We start from the raw sequence: 9,709 nt of genomic DNA, 5'->3' as shown, positions 1-9,709 counted from the left end.
CATTTTTGTTGCATTTTGTGTGTGCATCCTATGGGCATGATGTCTACATGTTTGAGGAGCATATTTATGCCATTTTTACAGGGGTGCAATCCATATATTTTTATATGCATTGTAGTGAGTGCATCAAGCTTGTGAAGTAGGCTACTTGCTGTTAATGTTCTGTCAATGCTGAAACTGCTATATCATGTCGCCATGTTTGCTTGATGCTACCAATTAATACATGCATATTGTAGAGATTCTTAGTTGACATGTTTTGTTTCGTATGTTATGCTCTATCATTCAATGCATTTTCATGCCTCATATATGTCCTCTAGCATATATATTTATAGCCATGAACTTGCTTATATAATGTTCCATATTCCTGTTAACTTCATGATACCTTGTTGTGACCTTGATATTAGTTGATGCGTACCAATTCTGGAGATGCCCCAATTACATGTTTTGAAGTACGCTACGAGTAATTTGTTCGCATGCCATTGTTGTTAATTTTGGATGCCATATGCCTCTGTTTTATGCTTGCAAATATGCTATCACGATGTTGCTAATTTACACTTACTGAAACTGTTTCAACATTCAATCTTGTCATGTTGGTTCCTACAAATCCATGAGCCATATGTATATGATGCAATGATGTTATTTTCTCTTTCTTATGTGTAATTGGATGCCATGCCCTTGGTTACTATGTTTACTTGTTGTAGCTTGTCTCTTTCTTGCTCTCAAGTTGCCATCATATTAACTTTGCAAATGCATATGCTGCCGTGTTATAAAGTTGCATTTTGCAATGATCATATTGGTTTAATATTGATGCCTATGAACCTGAAACTTAATGATATTTGAAGTATGTTATTTGTACATGAAGTGCATGTCAAGTTTATGCTCATTTGATTCCTGTAGAATGTTGTTTTGATGTTTGCACAGTGCCTACTTGCTGTTTTGGGCAGATTGTTGTATCTTGTTTGGAGTGTGTGTTGCACCGTTGCTCTCTTTTGAGAATGCTCTATATGAAACTTTCTTGATTTTGCATGTAGTTCCATATTATCATGTTGAATCCTTGTTTGAGAGTGTCTGTTTGATGTTTGAGTGCATTTTGCATCAATGCCATGTTTGACTTGTTTTGCTCATATCTTCTAAGCCGTAGCTCCGAACTGAATGAACTTTCTACGTAACTTGACTAGAATCTTGTTTAGATCTTCTTGGTGCATCTTAACTTGCTGTTTAAGAACTTGAACATAAGGTTTGTTCAGATCTGGACCAATTTCGAAATTTGCATATGAGGACTTACCAGATTAGTTATGTGTTGTTCCGGCCTCATTTAAACTTTCTTTCATGTGTTGTTCTTATATGCATCATCTCTTGCCATGAGCAACAACATATAGCCTTGTCATGCATCATGCTTGGTTGTGCACCATGTCCTGTTTATGTGTTGTGTGTTCACCATGTGGTTTGCTTCTTTCCGGTTGTGCTTCTTCTCGATAGTTCCTGTTTCGCTGCGATCGTGAGGATTCGTTCGTCTACGCTTGGTTCGTCTTCATCCGTTTGTCTTCTTCATGGACTTGTTCTTCTTCCTTGCGGGATTTCAAGCAAGATGACCATTACCCTGGATCTCACTACTATCATTGCTATGCTAGTTGCTTCGTTCTATCGCTATGCTGCACTACCTATCACTTGTTTATCAAGCCTCCCAAATTGCCATGTCAGCCTCTAACCTTTTCATCCTTCCTAGCAAACGGTTGCTTGGCTATGTTATCGCTTTGCTCAACCCCTTTTATAACGTTGTTAGTTGTAGGTGAAGTTGAAGATTGCTCCATGATAGACAGGATTATGTTGCGATATCACAATATCTCTTATTTTAATTAATGCATCTATATACTTGGCAAAGGGTGGAAGGCTTGGCCTTATGCCTGGTGTTTTGTTCCACTCTTGCCGCCTTAGTTTCCATCATACCGGTGTTATGTTCCTTGATTTTGCGTTCCTTACGCGGCCGGGTGTATGGGAACCCCTTGACAGTTTGCCTTGAATAAAAATCCTCCAGCAAGGCCCAACCATGGTTTTACATTTGCCTAACAACATAGTACCTTTCCCTTGGGAGTAATTAACCCGAGGGTCATCTTCATTTTAAACCCCCCCGGGCCAGTACTTCTCTAAGTGTTGGTCCAAACTAGGGCCACTTGTAGTGCCACCTCGGGGAAACATGAGGGTTGGTTTTAGCTGTACATAGTGCTCATCCGGTGTGCCCTGAGAACGAGATATGTGCAACTCCTATCGGGATTGGTCGTCACATTCGGGCGGTCTTGTTGGTCTTGTTTTACCATTGCTGAAATGTCCTGTAACCGGGATTCCGAGGCTGATCGGATCTTTCCGGGAGAAGGAATATCCTTCATTGGTCTTGAGAGCTTATAATGGGCTAAGTTGGGACAACCCTGCAGGGTATAAACTTTCGAAAGTCATGCCCGCGGGTATGTGGCAGATGGGAATTCTTTAATGTCCGGTTGTAGAGAACTTGACACTTGACTTAATTAAAACTCATCAATCACGTGTGTAGCCGTGATGGTCTCTTTTCAAGTGGCTCGAGAAGTGAACACGGTTTGTGTTTTGTATAACCGTAAGTAGTTTCAGGATCACTTCTTGATCACTTCTAGTTTCTCGATCATTGTGTTGCTTCTTTTCTCGGTCTTATTTGCATATGTTAGCCACCACATCATGCTTAGTCGCTGCTGCAACCTCACCACTATCCATTCCATTCCCATTAAGCTTTGGTAGTCTTGATACCCATGGTAATGTGATTGCTGAGTCCTCGTTGCTCACAGATTACTACAACAACAGTTGCAGGTACAGGTTATGCGATGATCATGACGCAAGAGCGATGCTTGCTTGTTTTGAGTTCTTCTTCTACTTCATCGTTCAGGGGATAGGTTCCTGGTCGGCAGCCTGGGCTAGCAGCGTGGATGTCGTTTGAGAATCTGTTTGTGTTTCATCCGTAGTCGGATGTTGTTCTCATGTTTGATGTTGTTGTAATCATGTGGTATTGTATGCCTCTTGTATCTACCCCCAACTATTATGTAATGGTATGATGTAATGATATCCACCTTGCAAAAGCGTCTCCAATATGCGTTTCTATCCTTGGTGGGACCTTCGAGTTCCTTTAGGATAGGGTCGCATATTGCGTGTGACAAGTTGGTATCAGAGCCTCGACCGACCATAGGAGCCCCTTTATTGTTCGTAGTTTGGCCGTTGTTGAGTCTAGAAGAAAACTATTTTTTGGAGTTTAGTTGTATCGGAGAGTAGGAATTCTTTTTACTCCTCAGCCCCTTCGTTGCTCTGGTCAGGAATCTTGACGTAGGTGTTTTGAATTACTCCTCTTACCCTTCAAACTTTCTTTAGGATCACATAGTTGGTTTTCCGATCGTTGTGTGCCAGCTCTTCTCATCCGGTGAATTTCTCGTCAAGTTGACTCGAGCCTCTTCATCTTTGCCAAGTTCAATCCTCAGTTGTTTTCTTTTCCCACCCGCCCACTATTTTTCCTTCTCGGTGTCGGAGTCAGTAATCGAGTATCCATCCTACTCATGCGAAGCCTTTGCATTCTTTCAACCGGTGTTTTCTCTCCAAGCTATTCGTCGGTCCTCCCTTCCAAGTTGCCTTTGTTTTTTCCCGCCCTCCCACCCTCTTCTTCCCACAGTTTGCGTATCTATTCGACATCAATTTCATTCACGTGGAACCTCTTCAGTCTTCCCTCAATTATTTCAACCAGTGAATTCTCGTTTCGTTCGACATTCTTCATCTCTTTTTTTTCGGTGGACTCAATGCAAGTATTCGGTGTTGTTCATATTCTTGTTTGTCTGTATTCAATTAATTCGAGGTTGTCACCTCATTCAAAATTTTCAATTATTCCGGTGCATCATCTATCTCTTCAACAATCCTTTTTCAATGGTGTTCTCTTTTAGTGGGCCCTAACCCACAGATCTTTTCCCAGGATCTTACCTGACTCTTCTAATTATTTCGGAGTTATTCTTAAATTCTTTTCAAGTGAGACATAAGAATGGATCCCATCAGTCACATGACTTCTCCTGATCGCTGTCAAATTCTTTTCATCTTTGGTTCAACCCTTCTTTTTTAATTTTCCCGGTGTATCTCAGTAATTCTGGCGATGTTTCTCGTCGTCAGTTGAAGTTCGAAGAAGAGTTCCTTCTAAATCTTGCCCCTTCTCTCGAAGATTCATGGTTCTAGCCTCATGTTATCCTCTCGATTTATTTCGTTTGTCCGTTATTCTTTCTTACCCATCCGGAGTATGTCAGGAGTTGTTTTCCGTTTCTTTTCACCGGAGGCCATCATTCCAGAAGAATTCTTCGCCCTCACATTCTAGCTATCGTTATCCAATTATCCCAGCGGTTCGTTCAAGTGTTCCTTAATCAGCTCGAGTTCTTCCCGTTCTCTGGTATCTAAATTCCCTCAAGCATATTTGTTCCGCTAATTCTTCCCGGTGATTCATTCTCTTTCATTAGTAATTTTTTTTTCGAATTCTTACGGTGCTTCATTCAGATTCTTTTTCCTTGATTATCATTCAATCCATTCGTTCTTTCCAATCCTACGGGTGGTTCATGAAGACTTTTCTCAACAAGCTTATTTTCATTGACATGAACATGCTTATATAATGTTTTGAAGTATGGCTCTGTTTTTGATAAGTCCACAACAAGCTTATTCTCTCGTTGTTGTTTTTCTCAACAACTCCGTTCAATCCTTCCTTCTAGTTCTTTTCATTCCACTATTTCAATTCTTCCGGAGGCATTGCGTTGTTCATCTCATCAAGCGTCATTCCATCTTGTGACGTTCATGTTCTATTCCTTTCATTTTCACCCGGAGTGCCGCCAATTTTTTTTCATTCTTATTCATTTTCTACCTTGTTCTAACCGGAGTGGTTTCAGAGTCTATATTGTTCCCATGAGCTTTTGATTCTCGTCATATCCGCCGTTCCTATTTTCTACACGAGTGCTCTCGACTTGGTTCATCTTTTCTCTTGCATTCTTATTTCACCGCTTCCTCTTTCTCTTCCGTCTCGTTCCTAAGATCTCGGGACGAGATCTTTTGTTAGTGGCGGAGAGTTGTAATGCCCTAAATCCGATGCGCCAGGTGTCATCCAGTTATTCGCCGTCATTGCCATGTCGTTTGCTTGCGTGTTGCATTTCGCCATGTCATCATGTGCATTTCATCTGCATGTTTTTCAAAACATGCATCCGTTCGGGTTTCCCCGGTTCTCTCCGTTGTCCGTTCTGAGCCAAACCACACTCGCATGCATCCCATCGCCCCCTCTTAGACCTTGTTTTGTGAGCTATCGAAAAACATTCTCGGAATGGGCTAAGACTTGCCGAGTGGCCTTGGTATATCACCGGTAGACCTCCTGTCAAATTTCCTTCCATTTGGAGGTCGTTTGATGCCCCAACGGTTAACCAGGTAGCCGCAAAGGCCCCTCTCTCTTTGCAGCCCAACACCCCTCCAAACAGCCCGCTAGCCCATCTAAGCCAGCGCCATGCTCTCGGTCGTTGGATCGTGAACGTGTGGGCAAAAAACCTCACCTAATTTGGACTCTCCTAGCTCCCCATATCTATAAATAGGCCCTCCCCTTCCATTTTCGCGGATGAAACCCTAGCCCCCTCCTCCTCCCGTCGCCGGACATGTACGCACGCCACCGGACGAGTCCGCCACCGCCAGCCACGCTGCTCCGTCCAATCGAGCATCGCCACGTCACCCCGTCGCCGCCCGCAACCAATCCGGCGTCGCCACCTCACCCGCGCCACCTCACCCGCACCTCTCCCTCTGCCGTGGCCCGCGAAGCCCATCCGAAGCCCGCCGGGCCCAGATCCGCCCAAGCCATCCTGCTCCGCCTGTTCCGGAGCGCTCTTCGCTCCGCCTCCTGCGCTCCCATGCCTCCCGTCTCTGCGCCCCGCCAGCGCTGCGCCGCTCGCCGGAGTTGCCTCCACCGCCGGCGAGCACCGCGTCCAGGCCGGCCCCGTCTCCTCCTCCCTGTCCCTCTCCTTCTTCCTTCCCGTGCTCCAGTCTATTCTTCTCACGCTCTCTCTGTCTCTCCTTGTACCAAGAGCTGCCATGGTCGCCCCGGTCTCTGCGCTTGCGCCACCCCAAGCCGCCTCCTCACCTGGAATGGGTTTCCCCGCGCCCGATCTACCCATTCCCTACCTCCCCGACCCTCGCCGGAGTCCCATGCCTCCTCCCCACCGGTGTTGACTTCCATGCCCGTGGTTCTATCTGAGAGAAGGAGCCAACCCCGACCTGCCAGTTTTTTTCGCGAGGTGAAAAATCGGCTATCCCTGAGATTTTATCATCATGTGTGCATGTTTGAGTGGCTCTAAGTCTGTGCATGTTGCTCCAAATTGCGTGTATGATATGTCAAAATGTTCATCTCAGAGTGCTCTTCATGATGGAGTAGTTTCCATTCATTTTCCTTTTATTACTGATGTCTAAATCTTTGTTGCGAAACTGATATGTGATATAAACTGCTGGAATCTACTGATTGTTAACATCCTTTGTGCATCTTGTGAGTGCCACAACTTTGTCCCTGTTGGTGCTATGATGATGATCTTGATATGCACATGTTCTTATCTTCATGCTCTACAAGTTGGTGTACTTCTCATTAATAATAGGGTGCATATTGATATCTTAATCCAAGTTCCAAAAGTGCATGTTGCTGTTAACTGCTATAACTTGCTGATTAGTCATTTTGGTTGCATTTTGTGTGTGCATCCTATGAGCATGATGTCTACATGTTTTAGGAGAATATTTATGCCATATCTATAGGTGTGCAATCAATATGTTTTTATATGCCCTGTAGTGATTGGATCAAGATTGTGAAGTGGGCTACTTGCTGTTAATGTTCTGTCAATGCTGAAACTGCTATATCATGTCGCCCTGTTTGCTTGATGCTACCAATTAATCCATGCATATGCTGGAGATTCTTAGTTGACATGTTTTGTTGTCTATGTTATGCTCTATCATGCCATCACTTTTCATTCCTCATATATGTCCTGTAGCATATATATTCATTGCCATGAACATGCTTATATAATGTTTTGAAGTATGTCCTGTAGCATATATATTTCATTCATCATTCCTGTTAACTTCAAGTTACCTTGTTGTGAGCTTGATATTAGTTGAGACATGCCTATTATGGAGATGCTCCAATTACATGTTTTGAAGTATGCTATGAGTAATTTGGTCACATGCCATGGTTATTAATTTTGGATGTCATATGCCTCTGTTTCATGCTTGCAAATATGCTATCATGATGTTGCTGATTTACACTTGCTGAAACTGTTTCAACATTCAATCTTGTCATGTTGGTTCCTACTAATCCATGAGCCATATGTATATGATGACATGATGTTATTTTCTCTTCCTTATGTGTACTTGGATACCAAGCCCTTGGTGGTATGTTTACTTGCTGTAGCTTGTCTCTTTTTTTCTCTCAGGTTGCCATCATATTAACTCTGCTCATGCATATGCTGCTGTGTTATAGAGTAGCATTTTGCATTGACCATATTGGTTTAATAATGATGCCTATGAAACTGAACCTTAATGATATTTGAAGTATGTTATCTGTACATGAAGTGCATGTCAAGTTTATGCTCATTTGGTTCCTATAGAATATTGTTTTGATGTTTGCACAATGCCTACTTGCTGTTTTGTGCAGATTGTTGTTATATCTTGTTTGTAGTATATGTGTTGCACCGTTGCTCCGTTTTGAGCACGCTCTATATGAAACTTGCTTGATTTTGCATGTAGTTCCATATTATCATGTTGAATCCTTGTTTGAGAGTGTTTTATTGATGTTTGACTGCATTTTGCATCAATGCCATGTTTGCCTTTTTTTGCTCACATCTTCTTGGCCGTAGCTCCGAACTAAATGAACTTTATATGTAACTTGACTACAATCTCGTGTAGATCATGTTGGTGCATCTTAACTTGCTGTTTAACAACTTGAACATAAGGTTTGTTCAGATCTGGACCAATTTCGAAATTTGCATATGAGGACTTACCAGATTAGTTATATGGTGTTCCGGCCTTATTTAAACCTGCTTTCATGTGTTGTTCTTATATGCATCATCTCTTGCCATGAGCAGCAACATATAGCCTTGTCATGCATCATGCTTGGTTGTGCATCATGTCCTATTTATGTGTTGTGTGTTCACCATGTGGTTTGCTTGTTTCCGGTTGTGCTTCTTCTCGATAGTTCCTGTTTCGCTGCGATCGTGAGGATTCGTTTGTCTACGCTTGGTTCGTCTTCATCCGTTCGTCTTCTTCATGGACTCGTTCTTCTTCCTTGCGGGATTTCAAGCAAGATGACCGTTACCCTGGATCTCACTACTATCATTGCTATGCTAGTTGCTTCGTTCTATCGCTATGCTGCGCTACCTATCACTTGTTTATCAAGCCTCCCAAATTGCCATGTCAGCCTCTAACCTTTTCATCCTTCCTAGCAAACGGTTGCTTGGCTGTGTTATCGCTTTGCTCAGCCCCTTTTATAACGTTGTTAGTGGTAGGTGAAGTTGAAGATTGCTCCATGATAGACAGGATTATGTTGCGATATCACAATATCTCTTATTTTAATTAATGCATCTATATACTTGGTAAAGGGTGGAAGGCTTGGCCTTATGCCTGGTGTTTTGTTCCACTCTTGCCGCCTTAGTTTCCATCATACCGGTGTTATGTTCCTTAATTTTGCGTTCCTTACACGGCCGGGTGTATGGGAACCTCTTGACAGTTCGCCTTGAATGAAACTCCTCCAGCAAGCCCCAACCTTGGTTTTACATTTGCCTAAGAACCCATTACCTTTCCCTTGGGAGTAATTAACCCGAGGGTCATCTTTATTTTAAACCTCTAACGCTAGTGCTTCTCTAAGTGTTGGTCCGAACTAGGGCCACTTGCAGCGCCACCTCGGGGAAATTTGAGGGTTGGTTTTAGCTGTACATAGTGTTCATCCGGTGTGCCCTGAGAACGAGATATGTGCATCGCCTATCGGGATTTGTTGGCATATTCGGGCGGTCTTGCTAGTCTTGTTTTACCATTGCCGAAATGTCTTGTAACCGGGATTCCGAGGAAGATCGAGTCTTCCCGGGAGAAGGAATATCCTTCGTTGGTCGTGAGAGCTTATAATGGGCTAAGTTGGGACACCCCTGCAGGGTATAAACTTTCGAAAGTCGTGCTTGTGGTTATGTGGTAGATGGGAATTTGTTAATGTCCGGTTGTAGAGAATTTGACACTTGACTAAATTAAAACGCATCCATCGCGTGTGTAGCCGTGATGGTCTCTTTTCAAGCGGGTCGAGAAGTGAACACAGTTTGTGTTATGTATGACCGTAAGTAGTTTCAGGAACACTTCTTGATCACTTCTAGCTTCTCGATCATTGTGTTGCTTCTCTTCTTGCTCTTATTTGCATATGTTAGCCACCATATCATGCTTAGACACTGCTGCAACCTCACCACTATCCAGGCCATTCCCATTAAGCTTTGCTAGTCCTGATACCCATGGTCATGGGATTGCTGAGTCCTCGTGGCTCACAGATTACTACAACAATAGTTGCAGGTACAGGTTATGCAATGATCATGACGCGAGAGCGGTGCTTGCTTGTTTTGAGTTCTTCTTCTGCTTCGTCGTTCAGGGAATAGGTTCCTGGTCGGCAGCCTGGGCTAGCAGGGTGGATGAT

Source organism: Triticum aestivum, chromosome 4B (genome assembly GCF_018294505.1).
Source record: "Triticum aestivum cultivar Chinese Spring chromosome 4B, IWGSC CS RefSeq v2.1, whole genome shotgun sequence".
Taxonomy (NCBI): domain Eukaryota; kingdom Viridiplantae; phylum Streptophyta; class Magnoliopsida; order Poales; family Poaceae; genus Triticum; species Triticum aestivum.
This window is presented reverse-complemented; position numbering follows the sequence as displayed.